The sequence below is a fragment of the Puntigrus tetrazona genome, chromosome 7 (assembly GCF_018831695.1).
Source record: "Puntigrus tetrazona isolate hp1 chromosome 7, ASM1883169v1, whole genome shotgun sequence".
Taxonomy (NCBI): domain Eukaryota; kingdom Metazoa; phylum Chordata; class Actinopteri; order Cypriniformes; family Cyprinidae; genus Puntigrus; species Puntigrus tetrazona.
The window spans coordinates 5605790-5625134 of NC_056705.1; the positions used below are offsets into that span (position 1 = coordinate 5605790).

Consider the following 19345-nt stretch of genomic DNA (forward strand, 5'->3'; position numbering starts at 1 on the left):
CTAGATAGGAAAATGATCTGCCGCCCGCAGTTGATTTTGATATTCTAGGTATTATCAAATGGCCAGAGTTTTGAGAACGCAGCGGACGTGCAGGACTATAATGTGATAAGAGCTCGCTCAAGTATTGAGGAGCTAAACCATTCAGGGCTTTATAGGTAATTAATAGGATTTTAAAATCTATTCGATGTTTGATAGGGAGCCAGTGCAGTGTTGACAGAACTGGGCTAATGTGATCATACTTCCTAGTTCTAGTAAGGACTCTGGCTGCTGCGTTTTGGACTAGCTGAAGTTTGTTTATTAAGCGTGCAGAACAACCACCCAATAAAGCATTGCAATAATCTAACCTTGAGGTCATAAGCGCATGAATTAATATTTCTGCATTAGAGGTTGAAAGCATAGGTCGTAATTTAGATTTATTTTTAAGATGGAAAAACGCAGTTTTACAGATGCTAGAAACATGATTTTCAAAGGAAAGATTGCGGTCAAACAGCACACCTAGGTTCCTAACTGATGATGAAGAATTAACAGAGCAGCCATCAAGTGATAGGCTGTGTTCTAGATTATTATATGTGGGGTTTTTAGGTCCAATTATTAGCACCTCTGTTTTTTCAGAATTTAACATTAAGAAGTTACTCATCATCCAGCTTTTTATATCGACTATGCATTCTGTTAGATTCTCAATTTGGTGTGTATCACCAGGCTGCGCTGAAATATAGAGCTGAGTATCATCAGCATAGCAGTGAAAGCTAACACCATGACTCCTGATAATATCTCCCAGAGGTAACATGTAAAGGTTGAAAAGTAACGGTCCTAGCACTGAGCCTTGAGGAACTCCATATTTCACTTTTGATCGATATGATACCTCCTCATTTAATGCCACAAACTGATAGCGGTCAGATAGATATGATGTAAGCCATGCTAAGGCGCTTCCTCTAATGCCAACATAGTTTTCTAGTCTATCCAAGAGAATGTTGTGATTGATAGTATCGAATGCTGCGCTAAGATCTAATAGCACTAATAACGAGATAAAACCACGATCAGATGATAGAAGCAAGTCATTAGTAACTCTAATGAGAGCAGTCTCAGTACTATGGTACGGTCTAAAACCTGATTGGAAATCCTCACAGACACCATTTTTTTCTAAAAAGGAATACAGTTGTGAGGATACTACCTTTCTAGTATCTTTGACAGAAAAGGGAGATTAGAGATTGGTCTGTAATTTACTAAGTCTTTGGGATCAAGATGTGGTTTCTTAATGAGAGGTTTAACTACAGCCAGTTTAAAGGTTTTGGGAACATATCCTAATGACAATGATGAATTAATAATGTTCAAAATAGGATCTATTACTTCTGGAAGCAGATCTTTTAATAGTTTAGATGGAATAAGGTCTAACATACATGTTGCTGGTTTAGATGATTTAACAAGTTTGTACAAGTCTTCTTCTCCTATAATAGAGAAAGAGTGTAATTTTTCCTCAGGGATCTAAAGCTCATTATCTGATGTGAAACTGTAGTTGACGGCTGCATAGTTACAATTTTATCTCTGATGGTATCAATCTTAGAAGTAAAGAAATTCATGAACTCATTGCAGCTATACTCTTGGGGCATATTAGCACCTGCTGATGCTTTATTTTTGTTAATTTAGTCACTGTACTGAATAAATACCGGGGTTGTGTTTGTTTTCTTCTAAAAGGGATGAAAAATAATCAGATCTTGCTATTTTTAATGCTTTTCTGTATGACAGCATACTCTCCCGCCAGGCAATACGAAATACTTCTAATTTGGTTTTTCTCCACCTGCGCTCCATTTTCCGGGCTGCTCTCTTTAGGGTGCGTGTGTTGTCATTATACCATGGAGTCAGATTGTTTTCTTTTATCTTTTTAAGTGCAAAGGAGCAACTGTATCTAAAGTGCTAGAAAAAGAGAGTGCATAGTTTCTGTTACATCATCAAGTTTTTGCATCGTATTGGATGAACTAAGGAATTGAGATAAGTCAGGAAGGTTATTTAGAAAGCTTTCTTTTGTGGTGGAGGTGATGGTTCTACCATACTTGTAATAAGGTGCAGAGTTTACAGGTTTAACTATACAGAGTTCACACAAGACTAGATAGTGATCTGAAATGTCATCACTTTGCTGCAGTACTTCAACCATTTTAACATCTATTCCATGTGACAGTATTAGATCTAGAGTATGATTTTGACAATGAGTAGGTCCAGAGACGTGTTGTCTAACCCCAATGGAGTTTAAAATGTCTAAGAAAGCTGATCCTAATGAGTCTTTTCATTATCAACATGGATATTAAAATCGCCAACAATTAAGACTTTATCTGCGGCCAGTACTAACTCAGTTAGAAAATCAGCAAATTCTTTGATGAAATCTGTGCTGTGCCCTGGTGGCCTGTATACAGTAGCCAGTACAAACATGACAGAAGATTTATCACTAGCACATGATTCTGTAGATAATGTTATATGCAGCACCAAAACTTCAAATGAGTTATACTTAAAGCCTGCCCTCTGAGAAGTACTAAGAATATTGTTATAAATTGTAGCAACACCTCCCCTCTACCTTTTAAACGTGGCTCATTTTTATAGAAATAATTTTGGGGGTAGATTCATTTAGAGTAATATAATCATCTGGTTTTAGCCAGGTTTCTGTCAAACAAAGCAAATCTAGCTTCTGATCATTGATCAAATCATATACATAAAGTGCTTTTGTGGAAAGTGATCTAATATTTAGCGAGCCAAGTTTTATCGTTTGCTTATTTGAATTATAGGTAGTTTTAATTTGTTGGACATTAATTAAATTATTGCTTTTGATTAGGTTTGGACGTTCTCTGCATATTCTAATTCGGGGAACAGACACAGTCTCTATAGTGTGATATCTAGGTGAAAGAGTCTCTATGTGCTGAGAATTAACTGCCTTCTGTGACGTGAGGCAGCTAGCAGACGGTCGGTTTAGCCGGTCTGTCTGCTTCCTGACCTGGGCACTAGTTGGTCATGTTGGAGCTATAAGACTATATGCCATATTTCTAGATAAATGCCATATTTCAATGGATCCAACTCACCACCAGGTGATGATCAGTTGACAGCTCTGCCCCTCTCTTCACCCGAGTGTCCAAGACATGCGGCCGGAGATCGGATGATACAACCACAAAGTCGATCATCGACCTCCGCCCTAGGGTGTCCTGATGCCACGTGCACTGGTGGACACCCTTATGCTTGAACATGGTCTTCGTTATGGACAGACCGTGACTAGCACAGAATTCCAACAACAGAACCCTCCTCAGGTTTAGATCAGGGGGGCCGTTCCTCCCAATCACGCCTCCAGGTGTCACTAGCATTACCAACGTGAGCGTTGAAGTCCCCCAGCAGGACGACAGAGTCCCCGGTTGGAGCACTTTCCAGGACCCCTCCCAAGGACTCCAAGAAGGCCGGGTACTCTACACTGCCATTCGGCCCGTAGGCACAAATGACAGTGAGAGTCCTCCCCCCAACCCGAAGTCGCAGGGAGGCGACCCTCCCGTCCACCGGGTTAAACTCCAACACGTGGCGGCTAAGCTGGGGAGCTATGAGCAAGCCCACACCAGCCTGCCGCCTCTCACTGTGGGCAACACCAGAGTAGTAAAGAGAGTCCAGCCCCTTTCGAGGAGATGGGTTCCAGAGCCCAAGCAGTGCGTGGAGGTGAGCCCGACTATATCTAGCCGGTATCTCTCGACCTCCCGCAACAACTCAGGCTCCTTCCCCCCCAGAGAGATGACGTTCCATGTCCCTAGAACTAGATTCTGAGTCCAGGGGTTGGGTTGTCGAGGTCCCCGCCTTCGACTGCTACCCAAACCACAAGGCAGGTAAATAAAAATTAATTAATAAATTTTGGTATACATTGCAGCACATTATTAAAAACTGATCTGATTTCATGTTTATTGCTACTTACTCCCAAAAGTAAAAACTGCACTTGAAAAGAAAAGAGAATAACATTCCGAATCATTGCAAACTTGTAAGGAAGAGCTGAATGCGTCTTGCACGAGTGACTTCCTGTTTGAACAGAATGTAATAAGAAAAAAGATATGCATGTGAAAGGAGAATGTATGTGTGTGAAAGCAAAAATGTATGTTTGTTTTAGGACAATGTGTGAGTGAAAATAGAAATGTAGCTAAGTGTAAGGAGAATGTTTGTACGCCCCTCGTACATATTTACTGGATCTTAAACAAACCGCTACTAATACAGACCTGCCAACCTATACTCATTTTGACTTCAAAGCAGGCTGGTAGCCTACGATTTGTTATTCTAAACTATGCAAAAACCTGGTGGCACCTTTGTGCATGCACAGCAATGAAAGAGGACTTTGACCAATCAGAGCGCTGGGTTCATTCCTTATCTAGCAAGCGGAGGACCATATACACGGTACTTCCACCTTCTTAAGGTGTGGAAAGTTAAGTTGATGTGATGGTTTTGATGCAGCATGCAGTTGGATTGATATAGTTGCACTAGATCTGGATCTTTTAAATGAAAACGATCTCGGTCGTGTCTAATAAACCTTTGGACAATTGGTTGAATCCATGCCAAACTATTTTTGGACATTCTCATAACCAAACAGTCCTATAAAAAGACTACCAATATGGATCAAAAGTCAAAGCACAATATTTATATAACAATAAAGAAGTGTATTGACAAACTTAAGTGCTTGCATTTTATAAAATACAAATTATTTCAAAGCAGCTTTATGGAAATCGGTTAGCATTTTCAGTTTTATGAATCCGTAGTTTCAATTTTCACAATTTCATTGTGACCAACATTGAAGACTGAAGAATATCCCAGCAGGTAAAATGAAGAACGTCAAAGCTGATCTGAAGTTTAGGTTTCTCCATCGTCATCATCTCTTTCTTGCAGCACATTGAGCTGTAAATAAAAGTTCATTACATCATAAAACGCAATTTTATCTGTAATATGCAGATTGTAATAATTGTACAGCTATTTTCTTTGTTTTTCAGTGTTTGTATGAATAAACTCACCTGGTGAAGATTCCTTTTGCATTACTTCCTTTTTGGGCGGTTGAGTCCACTGCAGCGTCACGTCAGAAAACCCTCGTTGCTCCAGAGCAGACCGAAGCTGAAACGAGCAGATCTCTTAAAACTGCTATCGGTGCACATAGATTTCTGCATGTTTCCGTCTCTCACCTGGGACAGGAGCTGGGCTATCATTGCAGGTTCAGACAGACTAGAACTGGACTTCAGATTTAACTTCACAAACGTTTTCTTCAGAACAGGACCTAAAAGAGTGACACAAGAGCGAGCATACATGGACGAAAGGGAGAAGAAAACGCTAAATGCAAATCATGAAAACAAACAATGTATTGTGACTAAAATATCTTTAGCAATTTAGTGAAAATGTATGTCTTAAGATTACATAGATGCGAGGTTGTGTAACGATGAAAAACTACGATAACAAAAAGGTTCAGGGGGCACGGTTTAGTGTCAAAAACAAATGCATTTTATGTGGTGACTGTTGAGAGCATCCAACTCTCGAACATTTTACATTTGACATTTTTAAACGATAGTTTTAATTCAAATAATATTATTAATGGTCCCCCAGAACTACATCTGCTTGTTTGCTCTGACCTTCTCCATAGACCTCCACCTCACACAGAGTAAGGATCTTTGAATCTCCAGGAATGAACAGATTGACGTATCGACCCTGCATATCGTTACATGTGAAGGTGGAGGAAGCGCCAGCTGGAATACTAGAAATCACAGCACATCTAAAGAGCGATGGAGAAAACCTCATTCAGACTTTATATGTGTTTCAGGGGTTGTTTATGGATATGAAGTCACTGAAAGAGGATCTCACATGGGGTTGTTGTTGCCATCGTTCTCCAAAGAGTTTCCGATGTGAATCTCAGCTCCGTTTATTCGTTCTGAACAGCAGTCTAGTCTGTTTGTGACGACGACTCTATTAACTCTGTACACAGAGCCCAGATCAAGCCTCCACCATGGGTTAGTCTGACTATAGGTTGAGGAACATGCTGGCCACGAAAGTGCGAAACCAGGATTAAAGTCAATGGCTTGTTCAGCGTACCAGACGGTATCTGTTGATGACTGCGTGACCGTTTTATCTGTTGCCAAGTTACCTGTAAGTTACACAGCATCAAGAAATGGTTTTAGTCAACTTATGTTATACTCTTTCAACGTGTTTGTTGTAGTTTTCTTCAATCTAGGAATGTGAAACAGAACAATGTTTCACCGCCAGTTATAAGCAGAAAACAGAAGACACATAAGAACTGCAAACAATATGCATTACTCTACACTTCAACGAAAATCTTTTTTAACAATCTAAAGAAAATAAAGAAATGCACTTAAAGGGTTTATATATCAAAAAATTTTAATTCTGTCATTATTTAGCCCTCATGTCATTCTAAACCTGTTAGATCTTCATTCATCTTCGGATTTTTTATGGAATTTTCAAAGACTGCATTGTGACTGAAAAGCTCCAAATCCCATAAACGTCTAAAATGATAGTTCTTCTCTAAATACATCAGTTTGACAGCTTGGGTATGAGTGTGAAATTGCTGACTTTAATCTGTCCAATCTGGCAACCATGTGCCCCCAGACTTAGGCAAGGCAAGGCAAGGACCTTCTGCACCTACTCCTGGGCTTTATCTGCTATTCCCAATTTAAGGAACCTTTGGTGCTCCAGGAGATCAGCATCCTCCAGCGCTTTGTGTAAAAGGCTGTCAAAACGGATTCCTGCGTTATTCCCAGAACAACAGTGGATGAAGTCACTATCACTGGACCTCGCTTGACCAGAGAGAACATAATTATCACTTATCCAAAGGTTGCAGTTTTTTGTTATTTTTTGTTCTTATTTCTTTGATGCATAATAAGGGTTTTCACCTGTATTCTTTCAGAGTAGCAACAGTTTATCTTTACAGATAACGTAGCTCTGATTGCTCTTGCATTTTATGCATCTTATGCACTTTCTCTCTATTTCATTCATGGTATTCGTTTGGTAGATGTTGATTACGCTTGTCTATCTTTTGTTAATAAAATCTGTTTAATCACACTTGTGTGTTCATTCAAGTCTGATATCCCACCAATCTTTCTTTTGTGACACATGGAGGATAGACTAGATAAATTACACATGATTTCCAGGAGATCCTTAAAGTTCCTCTTCTAAACAAAAATGCTATGATGCAAAACCTGTCAGGTTGCCGGTCAATCAAGCCCCCTCGTCAATTGTCTAAATATGGGCCTTATTCTGCCAAATTGTGCATTTCCTTTCTCCACTTCATAGTAATATGGAGGCACCGTCTGAATATATTCAGTAATATATTACTGTAAGTCTTTGGATATCGACTTGAGTGAAGTATATAAAAACTACTGTAATGAAATAAGAACGGCTCCAAAAAAAGCCAAATTCTCCTTAATTTACCTGTAAAAGTCACGTAGACTCCCACTTCACAGAGAGTAAGAATCATTGAAAGTCCACGAATATCCACAATAACATAGCGTCCCGTCAACCCAGCACACGAGTAGCTGGAGGTAGCTCCTCCTGGAATTGAAGAAACTGTGGCACATCTGGAGAAAAATAAGAGTCAGTTGCTCTTCTAAAATGTATTATATATATACTGTATATATATATATTTTTTTCTTTTGCAGACAAGCTATATTCGTAATTAGCATTATCGCATATAGAAAAGAAAGTTTTGTCGTTTATTTCTGCGTGATGCTTCAGAGAGAAATAGTGTCTCATGACCAAAGGAACCTCATTTAGCACTTGACCTATATGCCAAAATAGCACATGTATGTCTAGGAGATGTCTGTTAAAGACTGCTTGATCTACATCTGCTGTTTACACACAGCTGACAGACTTACTGAACCGCAAGTTTACACTAGAAATGTTTTGTAATGTATAGAATAAAAATAATAATTAGATTAAGAAAATGTATGGTTTGTACACTGCAAAAAATGACCATGATTTTAACAGAAAACAAGCAAAACAGTAAAAACATGTTAAATAGTTAACGGTAAATTTCTGTAAAATTTACAGGAAAAAACTCATTTATGTTCCCAAAATTGTTTGAATTTAGTTTTTTCTCATCGGTTATGTTTATTATGGTTATATGTTACATCTAATTTCGTTAAATCAATGTTAATTGTATATTTCAGTTTAGTTTCCATCACCATAATGGTGTTTAGTGTTTGTGTGAATGGCACCGAGCACCTTCTATATATGTTACTATTTAAAGGTTGCTTGTGATGGGCTTTGGTTTATCATGTGACTAATCACCACAAGCACTTCTTTTCTATGTATTTCAAAAGTACACAACAGATTTCAGCACTTTAATAGGTTGGTATATTAACGGTATGAAATTACGGTATTTTTTTAATAGAATTCTGGCAACTACAGCTGCCAGTTGTTCACCTATAAATTTTACAGATTTTTACAGTGTATATCTATACAAAATTGTATAAATATATATAGTGCAAAAATGATAAAACGATGGACCAGACCAATCTGTAGCTATCTATAAGAATGTCAAAGAGACTCACATTGGGTTGCTGAAAAGATGTAAAGAATTGTTTCCGATCCGAATCTCCGCCCCGTTTATCCTCTCTGGACAGCAGTCAGTCTGTTAGTGATGGTCACTCTGTTCACGCTGTAGGTCTTCATCAGGTCCAGCATCCACCACGGGTCAGTCTGTGTCTCTGTATGAGTGCAGGTGGAGCTCGACCCATCCAGAGCGTTTGTGGCAATCCAGCCGTAATCTGTTGTTGACTGAATAGGTGTGCCCCATGTCGCATTACGTTCACTGAAATATGTTTAATGGAAAAAACATAATTATATATTTATATTCTAATTGGACTTGATCTTGATTCACTGTAATGTTAGGAGAGTGGATCTTCAATATTGTAGAAGCTGGACAATAGCAAATCTTAGATGTCTCTGTCGAATTGGAAAGATTCAAACAGTTTTAGTCAACCCAGACTCATTGGAAATACGTTCCTCTGCAATCTTGTAATAAAAATGTTGTCAGTTTTACTGCCTTTAGTGTTCATTTTAACTGAAAACTGCAGTGTTTCATATGTATAGGTACTTTTTTTTTTTTGTTTGGCAGAACCTAGGCTGGTTTTAGTTGATGTAAAAATTTTAGGAATACCTTTTTCAAACTGGAATCAATCGGAAAAAAATAATAAATCCTAATTTGTCCTGCTGGGCAATCGAAGTCTTTGACATTTTACCATGTTCTGGAATATTTACGTTGCAGAGCCTATAAAATGTTTCACAGCAACACAAACATGAGGACAAAGATGCTATAGTGATTAACTGACAACATCTTACCTTCTCTTTCTGCCTTTGTTTGAATTGAGAAAAACCCTTTAAATGACAAACACAAAACAGTGCTTAGTATTTACATTTTTCTTCTATGTATAAACATATTTTTGGTCAAATTTACATTTGGTTAGCTAAAAGTTTACAAAGCCCCTGTGATGTAACCGAGCCCAGCAGCTCGGGGAGGGACGCAAATTCGTAAAAGGATGTAAAATGATGGCTCACTCGCAACAGCACTTCAGTGCAAAGTGCAGTTTTATTTACAGTGCAGAAGTATTGTCCACAGTGAGGGCTATATACAGGTGAACACAAAAACAAACCCAAAGTACCAAAGAAAATGAAAGGGAAAAATAATCCGGAAAACACTACAAGTATCAAACAGGTATCCACAATATACATCAAGGTTCAAACTGCTTGAGGCACCGCAGTAGCACTCTAAACATCGACTTGGTGAACAAGTCTCGTTCTGTAGTTTGGCCTCAGCTTAAATAGGCCAAACTCCGCCCCTTTTTGGGTAGTACCATTTGGGGACACAAATACCACCTCTATTTGGCACTTACTATTTATCACTGAGTATGACCCACTTTACATACAATCAACATGCAATCCTTTAACACGTATAACACTTTAACGCCATACATTTATTATACTATTGCCACAGGTAAATACACACATAAACACCTAATCATACATTGACAATGGTTTCGCCAGCTTCCGGTTGCGCGGCACAGAGCGGGAAGGACGTGACATTATAATCAGCCACCGCTCGTGCGCTCGGTTTGGCCAGCGCTAGCTTTCCCCAGAAGACTGACTACGCCCACACAGACAGACATCACAGAGACAAAACAGGACAAGTGTTATGTAAAATGTATGTAAATAATAAATACGGAGAAGTGCTGAAATGGGGGAATGTCCGTGCGCTATCACTATCGCGTGTGCACCCGCTACACTGATAGCGGCGACAGAAGGGAGGATGCAATGCGTGGATGAGGTAAACCGGAGTGTGTGCAGGTGTGTACGTGCAAGTGTAATGTAGTGCTGCTTCCCCAGCGGTGGCAGCTAATGTGACTTTATCACAGCCCCTAAAGGGACAAGGTGGTTTTTGCATTCTCTTGCAAACTAGTTGAATTTGGACAAACACTTCCTATATACCTGTATATGGTTCATACAGCTCTATGCCTTCACAATGGAGCACTTTATAATTTTATTTCGAACTTGAATTCAAGTATAAAGAAATGCAGTCAGTGTTGAATATAAGCTACTTAAACAATGACATTGTAAGACCAAATACAGTAGCCTATGGTGACAAACACTGTTGTTTTAACACAAAACCGTCCTCAGCGGGTTTACAGCAAGCTGTACGCAGACCTCCATTGCTGCACTGTCTCCCAAGCATTCTGTAGCTGGATAGTCCATTCCACTTATTTCCGAAATGAGAGCCACTGAAAATGAGGTGGATTATTATTAGTTTCTATTTTTGAAAAAAAAAAACAAATTCAGTTATGTCTGTGCAATTTACACCACACTGCTTTGTGAATGAGGGTCAGCGTTAAACGTGTTTTCCACAAAAGTGGCCCCTGAAGAAGGGAGCGGTGCCTGCTCGTGATCCAGCTACACCTCCAGAAGAAGAAAGTGCCACGCGTTAGTTTTCCAAATTGCCTTCCTGAAAGAGCTTCTTGGAACTCTGTGAGGCCAGTGTTGCTAAAGCCACCATTGTAATATATGTAGAATCAGAAGACTGACTTTTAAACCGAATACATTTTCTGCAAACATAACAGACATTTTCCATCTTCCACATTTTCAATAAAGGGCATCTTGGCATATTCCCTAAAAACAGGTTATTAAAAATTCTGTAAGGTATTTTGAGTTGGATTTCACATACACACTGTAAGGAGGAGGCGGAAGCCGATTGCGAATCCATTTGCAGATGTTTATTAGAAACACACACACAGATGAGAATGGTCAAATGCAAGCAAGGGTTGGCAACAGTAGTATCAGTCCGGAAGGCAAACATACACAAAGGGATATCCGTGGGCAAAGTCGAATGAAGGCAAAGGTCAACAACAAAGTTCAATGGTGATAGGTTACCGTAACAAACAAGGAAGATCCGTAAAGCAGTGAGTCGATGAAGCAAACAATGGTCATACACAATGGAAGTCAATAGAAACAATAGGTAAACGGCAGTAAGGCAGACAGGCTGGCAATACTTCGCGTAGAGCGGTTAAATAGCCCAAACCCGGGAGTAGTAGCAGAGGGCGCGGCTCGGGTCAGTACTCGGGAGAGGGCCTCTGCTGGCTGGATGTTACAGAACTCCCCCCTCTAGGAGCGACTCCTGGAGCTTTTCGTGGACGTCCTCGTGGGCACCCCTGTGGTTGTGGTTGGTCCTGGACAGAATCTTGTGGTTGATTTCGTGGGCGTCCCCGTGGTCGTGGTTGGTTCTGGGCAGAATCTTGTGGTTGGTCTCGTGGTTGTTCTCGTGGCCGTGGTTGGTCCTGGGCAGAATCTCGTGGTTGGATTCGTGGGCGTCCCCGTGGTCGTGGTTGGTCCTGGGCAGAATCTCGTTGTGGATTACGTGGTCTTCCCTAGGCGAGGTGCTGGACGATCGGGTCTGGCTCTGTGGAACTCCTCAATAAGGGATGGATCCAAAATGTCCTGAGCGGCTACCCAGGATCTCTCCTCTGGTCCATAACTCTCCCAGTCCACCAAGTACTGGAGCCGACCCCCTCGTCTCCGCGAGTCCAGTAGTTCGCTCACTTGATATGCGGGGTTCCCGTCAATCTCAAGTGGCGGCGGTGGTTCTGGGGCTTCATGGCCAGGGTCAGCTCCCGGGTGGACCGGTTTGAGGAGGGATACATGAAAGGATGGAGATATACGATAGTTAGTAGGTAGTTCAAGTTGGTATGTGATATCATTCACTTGTTTTATTATCTTGAATGGTCCAACATACCTTGGGCTTAGCTTCTTACTGGGCAGCCGCATCTTGATGTCCCTCGTCGAGAGCCAGACCCTTTGTCCAGGTTGATATGGGGGATGTGGGCGTCTGTGGCGGTTAGCTTGGATCTCCTGATACCTGATCGCTCTTTGAAGTCGCACATGAGCACTATCCCACACCCTCTCACTCCTACGGATCCAATCATCAACGGCTGGGACATTTGATGGTTCTCCTGACCACGGGAACATGGGCGGCTGATACCCGAGGACACACTGGAATGGGGTCATACCTGTAGCTAACTTGACTATTGAGTTCTGAGCATACTCAGCCCATGGTAAAAACTCTGACCACCTGTGTTGTTCTCTGTGGCAATAGGTCCGAAGGTACCTCCCAATCTCCTGATTAAGTCTCTCGACCTGTCCATTAGCTTGTGGGTGGTAACCTGAGGTAAGGCTCACATTAATGTCGAGGTGCTTACAGAAAGCCCTCCATACTTGGGAGGTAAACTGAGTACCTCTATCACTCACTATGTCCTCGGGTAATCCATAGATCCTGAAAACGTGCTCGAACAGGGCAAGGGCCGTTTCCATGGCGGTGGGGAGGTTCTTCATGGGAACTAATCGGCATGACTTTGAAAATCTATCGATAATGACTAATATGACTGTGAAACCGTTAGACAATGGTAAATCTGTGACGAAATCAATAGATAGGTAACATGAGAGCCTTGTTGCTGAGCACGTGAAAATGATTCATATTTACCCGGTTTGTAGTGGTGGGTCTGCGAGGACAGTTAACCTGATAATGTTTCCCTTCTCCACAGTAAAAGCAAAGTTGAAGACGACGCCGGCGCTCGCGTTCTTCCATAGAGACACGTTGGGAGTTTACTTGCATGGGTTCCGGTTTCTCCATTAACTCGTGTCGTATTTGATTCCTTTCCTGGCTCGTGACCATAGACGGCGCTTTACGTTGTGGTGCCTGGCGCTTAAGATTATCAATACGAATGGTTAAGTTGACGAGATCAGAAAAAGATAAATCCTCACCTCTACACGCCAATTCCGGCTGTAAGTCTGCCGTGAGACTCCGTTTGAAAGTCGCCTTGAGTGCGACATCATTCCAGCCGCTTTGAGCAGCGAGCGTCCTGAACTCAATAGCATAATCAGCGGCTGTGCGTTTACCCTGGGACAGATCCATTAACTGGGTTGAGATATCCTTGCCCCCTGCAGGATATTCAAACACCTCTCTTAGCATCTGTAAGAAATAGTTAGCAGATGTCTTGATGTGGGGATCTGTATCCCAAACTGCAGTCGCCCAGTCAATCGCTCTTCCAGTCAGTAACGTCATAATAAATGCACACTTGATTTCTTCATTGTTGAATCTATCCTGCTGAAACTCCAAATACAGCCTGACCTGGCGAATGAAACCCTTGCACCGTTCAGCAGAACCGTCAAACTTTTCGGGTAAGGCAAGGTTTACTGTAGAAAACGTAGTAGGTGGTAGATTCTGAATGTACTGGGTGAGGTGTTCGTTCACCGACTGCAGTTGATCCAATCGGGACTGGTAACCTTTCAATAGCTCCTCCTGGTATGCCATCAATTGTTGCATGTGTGTTACATCCGCTGGAGTCTGGTTAGGCGAAGTATTCCGTAAGGAGGAGGCGGAAGCCGATTGCGAATCCATTTGCAGATGTTTATTAGAAACACACACACAGATGAGAATGGTCAAATGCAAGCAAGGGTTGGCAACAGTAGTATCAGTCCGGAAGGCAAACATACACAAAGGGATATCCGTGGGCAAAGTCGAATGAAGGCAAAGGTCAACAACAAAGTTCAATGGTGATAGGTTACCGTAACAAACAAGGAAGATCCGTAAAGCCGTGAGTCGATGAAGCAAACAATGGTCATACACAATGGAAGTCAATAGAAACAATAGGTAAACGCTTGGTAAGGCAGACAGGCTGGCAATACTTTGCGTAGAGCACCTGGTTCTCTACGGTTAAATAGCCCTAACCCGGGAGTAGTAGCAGAGGGCGCGGCTCGGGTCAGTACTCGGGAGAGGGCTCCTCTGCTGGCTGGATGTTACACACACTTTGGAAACATCAGAGACTTATTTTACATCTTGTGAAAAGGGCGTAATACTTTCCCTTTAAGGGTGTTTATCTGGATAGCATTTTTGTGGGATCGAAGAGTGGAAAAGATTTCAACATTTTCAAATTTCTTTAGCACTTTACCTTTTATGGTTTTTGTCCAAATACATTCAACAACAAAATTTAAACATCTACATAGTTACAATAAAATGTATATGACCTGCTTAAAAATTACCTAAAAGCATTAGTTAAGAGATTTGTAGACTATTTCTTTGTTTTAAAAGCATATGATTATTGTCCAGCAGATAGCAGTAGAGGCTCAGCAGAGAGGTGAAACCTGGGGTGGTGCGGCTCTTCTCTCTAGAAATATAGCACATAGTCTTAGAGCTCACACTTGACCAACTAGTGCCCCGGTCAGGAAGCAGAAAGACCGGCTAAACTGACCGTCTGCTAGCTGCCTCACGTCACAGGAGCCAGTTCATTCTCAACACATAGAGACTCTTTCACCTAGATATCACACTATAGAGACTGTGTCTGTTCCCGAGGTACAAAACACAGAAACCACAAATCATTTTAATTGATGTACAACAAATAAAAACTATTTATAATACAGAAAGGCTAATTATAAAACTTGGCTTGCTGAAAATCAGATCCCTTTCTGCAAAAGCACTTTATATATATGATTTGATCAAAGATCAGAACCTAGATTTGCTTTGTTTGACAGAAACCTGGCTAAAACCAGATGATTATATTACGCTAAATGAATCTACCCCCAAAATTATTTCTATAAAAATAAGCCACGTTTAAAAGGTAAAGGGGAGGTGTTGCTACAATCTATAACAACATTCTAAGTACTTCTCAAAGGGCAGGCTTTAAGTATAACTCATTTGAAGTTTTGGTGCTGCATATAACATTATCTACAGAATCATGTGCTAGTGATAAATCTTCTGTCATGTTTGTACTGGCTACTGTATACAGGCCACCAGGGCACAGCACAGATTTCATTAAAGAATTTGCTGATTTTCTAACTGAGTTAGTACTGGCCGCAGATAAAGTCTTAATTGTTGGCGATTTTAATATCCATGTTGATAATGAAAAAGACGCATTAGGATCAGCTTTCTTAGACATTCTGAACTCTGTTGGGGTTAGACAACATGTGTCAGACACGTGCACTATAGATCCCCTGAGGAAACATTCCACTTATTCTCTGTTATAGGAGAGGAAGAACTGCACAAACTTATTAAATCATCTAAACCAGCAACATGTATGTTAGACCCTATAAACAAATTTGCCATAGATCCTATTCTGACCATCATTAATACATCAAGTCATTAAGATATGTCCCCAAAAAGACTTAGTAAATTACAGACCAATCTCTAATCTCCCTTTTCTGCCAAAGATACTAGAAAAGGTAGTATCCTCACAACTCTATTCCTTTTTAGAAAAAAATGGTGTCTGTGAGGATTTCCGATCAGTTTTTAGACCGTACCATAGTACTGAGACTGCTCTCATTAGAGTTACTAATGACCTGCTTCTATCATCGGATCGTGGTTTTATCTCGTTATTAGTGCTATTAGTTCTTAGCGCAGCATACAATACTATCCATCACAACATTCTTTTGGATAGACTAGAAAACTATGTTGGCATTAAAGGAAGCGCCTTAGCATGGTTTAAATCATATCTATCTGACCGCTATCAGTTTGTGGCATTAAATGAGGAGGTATCATATTGCTCAAAAGTGAAATATGGAGTTCCTCAAGGCTCAGTGCTAGGACCTTTACTTTTCACGTTTTACATGTTACCTCCGGGGGGACATTATCAGGAGACATGGTGCTTTCACTGCTATGCTGATGATAATCAGCTCTATATTTCGCTGCGGGAAAATTTCACCAAACTGAGAATCTAACAGAATGCATAGTCGATATAAAAAGCTGGATGATGAGTAACTTCTTAATGTTAAATTCTGAAAAAACAGAGGTGCTAATAATTGGACCTAAAAACCCCACATATAATAATCTAGAACACAGTCTAACACTTGATGGCTGCTCTGTTAATTCTTCATCATCAGTTAGGAACCTAGGTGTGCTGTTTGACCGCAATCTTTCCTTCGAAAATTATGTTTCTAGCATCTGTAAAACTGTGTTTTTCCATCTTAAAAATATATCTAAATTACGACCTATGCTTTCAACCTCTAATGCAGAAATATTAATTCATGCGTTTATGACCTCAAGGTTAGATTATTGCAATGCTTTATTGGGTGGTTGTTCTGCACGCTTAATAAACAAACTTCATCTAGTCCAAAACGCAGCAGCTAGAGTCCTTACTAGAACTAGGAAGTATGATCATATTAGCCCGGTTCTGTCAACACTGCACTGGCTCCCTATCAAACATCGAATAGATTTTAAAATCTTATTAATTACCTATAAAGCCCTGAATGGTTTAGCTCCTCAATACTTGAGCGAGCTCTTATCACATTATAGTCCTGCACGTCCGCTGCGTTCTCAAAACTCTGGCCATTTGATAATACTTAGAATATCAAAATCAACTGCGGGCGGCAGATCCTTGTCCTATCTAGCACCTAAACTCTGGAACAATCTCCCTAACTCTGTTTGGGAACCACATCTTTTTAACTTAGCCTACACACAACACACTAATACACTTTTATTATTCAAATAAATTAAAGGATTTTAATATTAGTCTGTTTCTTTCTTATTCTGTTTCTCAGTTTGTATCCAGATCACATGGTGGATCAGCACCAAGAAATGACCTTCATCAGAGACCAGAACACCTAGATGAGACCGGGACAGCTCACCAGAAACACACACACACACACACACACACACACACACACACACACACACACACACACACACACACACACACACACACACACACACACACACACACACACACACACACACACACACAGACAGAGACAGACAGACAGACAGACAGACAGACAGACAGTTAAAAGGATTCATTTCATCTCACAGAACAATGCTGGAATATATTTGATATTTTTGAATTGAAAAGATATTTAACTATTTGACATTGTTTCTATATTAAAAAGACATTGAGTTACAAAGGAATACTTAAATATTTGAATACTCCTCCTTGGAGAAAAAATCCCTTGCACTCGCACGCAGTAATTGTTTTGTACATTTCTAAACTTTAAGTAGATGAAAACATGTGATGAACTTGTTGCCTCATATAATGTATATTGTATAATGTAAAGGCCTTATTGAGTTCTTAGAGCAGTGGTTCCCAACCGGTGTGCCGCGGCACTAAGGGGTGCCGTGAGATCTTTTGAGGGTGCCGCCAAAATTTCAACAAAATTTTTTTATTAAGGCAGAATCAGTGTAAACAGTATTCTCATATCATCTAGGACTAGGTATAAGGTGTTGTTGCATGCAAACTCTCGAAATGAAACAAATAAATAAATAATAATAAAAAGCTACGGAGATTTTAAATATCTATTTCCTTATAGGGGTGCCGGGAACTTTTGAAAGGCTTTCCAAGGGTGCCTCAAACAAGAAAAGGTTGGGAACCACTGTCTTAGAGGTTTAGTTCTTGACCTCTGAAGAACAGCTGCAGAAAGTATGAGGAGAGCAGATTTTAAGACAAAGATGTTTCTTCTCATTTCGATTCATGCATGTTTTTTTTTTTAATACTTAAAGTTGCCAGCTTCATACTCCACTATTTTCAGTTACACGAAAGTACAGTAAAGTATAGTATTCCAGACAAAAACGATATGTAAATTAGTTTTATCACCAGCGGCATAAAGCTGCCAAGACCTTGTGTTCCTTCATGAGCCCAAGTTCCACATTAAATTAATTTTTCTATGCCATTTGAAACAGGCTGTTTCTTCAATTTTGCTTCGTCTCAGTGTGCATTAGTGGTGTGTCTTTTTTAGTTGCTAAAAACAGGTCGGGAAACACTGGTTTTGTGGCATTAATCAAAAACAACACATTCTATTCTGTTTCTGAAACGCATCATCAAGATATTAAACATATATGTTTGACTTACCCAGTAAAACTGACAAACTCATGCAGAAAACAGTCATCTTTATTTCAAACATCCTCTCAGCTTTCATTCGGGGAGCTTTGAAAGAACTTGGCTCTCGGGAGAGACATGCTTAACTTCTCCTCAGAATCACATGATTACATTTCTCCTCCCCCTTTTCTTTCTGACTGGAGCTGCAAGAAAAATGTTGTTCTATTCTATTGAGATTGTGATTGTACATCTCGTCAATAGTCAAAGTACTTCAAAGTCAAAGTAACAATAACTGAATGCACCAAACTTTTGCCGCTCCTCCAAGGAAGAAGAAGAAGAAGAAGAGGAAGAAGAAGAAGACAGACCGTCTTCCTGATCTACATATTCAAATTCATTGCCTCACATTTTTACTTAAAGGGATTAAAAACTGGAATAATGACAGGTTTTAAGTCTCTCTTACCTGTGATCTGTGTTTTAAATAAAGGAGATAGAGATAGAGAGAAGCATGTCGTTGTAACCTGCATGACCCTGCCTGATCCTTTCAGTGAAAAACCAAGCATGAATTTTAATAACTGAAGCTGTCAAGTTTCAAACACACACAAAATCATAATGGTACTACAGGAATGGTTTATGTAACACATTTCCCAGTCTTTGTTTTCATACTGCATGCTGTTTTCTGTATCTTTTCAGTTGTGCGCTTGCTTTTACATGTGTTTTTCTTTACCATCCTACTGACTTCTCAAGATCAACAGACATTTGCATATTTTTGTTTTATTCAGAGCATCCTCCAAGTACACAAAAACTGATCTGGTGTGGCATGAGAAGATCTGTTTCTGAAGAAATGAAGACCGCAACGTGACCATGAACATTAGGTGATCATATAGACATCACTTACACGTCTACATCTGTTCACTTTCTAAAACAACACTTTTTTTTTTCTTTTTCTGATTTCCGTGTTTTATTTCATTAATATCACATGGTCATGTTTTGGCCTCACGTTCATGTGTTTATAA

The 19345-nt window shown here is 40.2% G+C and overlaps 1 pseudogene; it reads right to left on the reverse strand.

The window, feature by feature from the left end:
* Nucleotides 1–4736: 4736 nt before the first annotated feature.
* Nucleotides 4737–12867, reverse strand: LOC122349374 (annotated as a pseudogene).
* Between the last annotated feature and the right edge of the window lie 6478 nt (nt 12868–19345).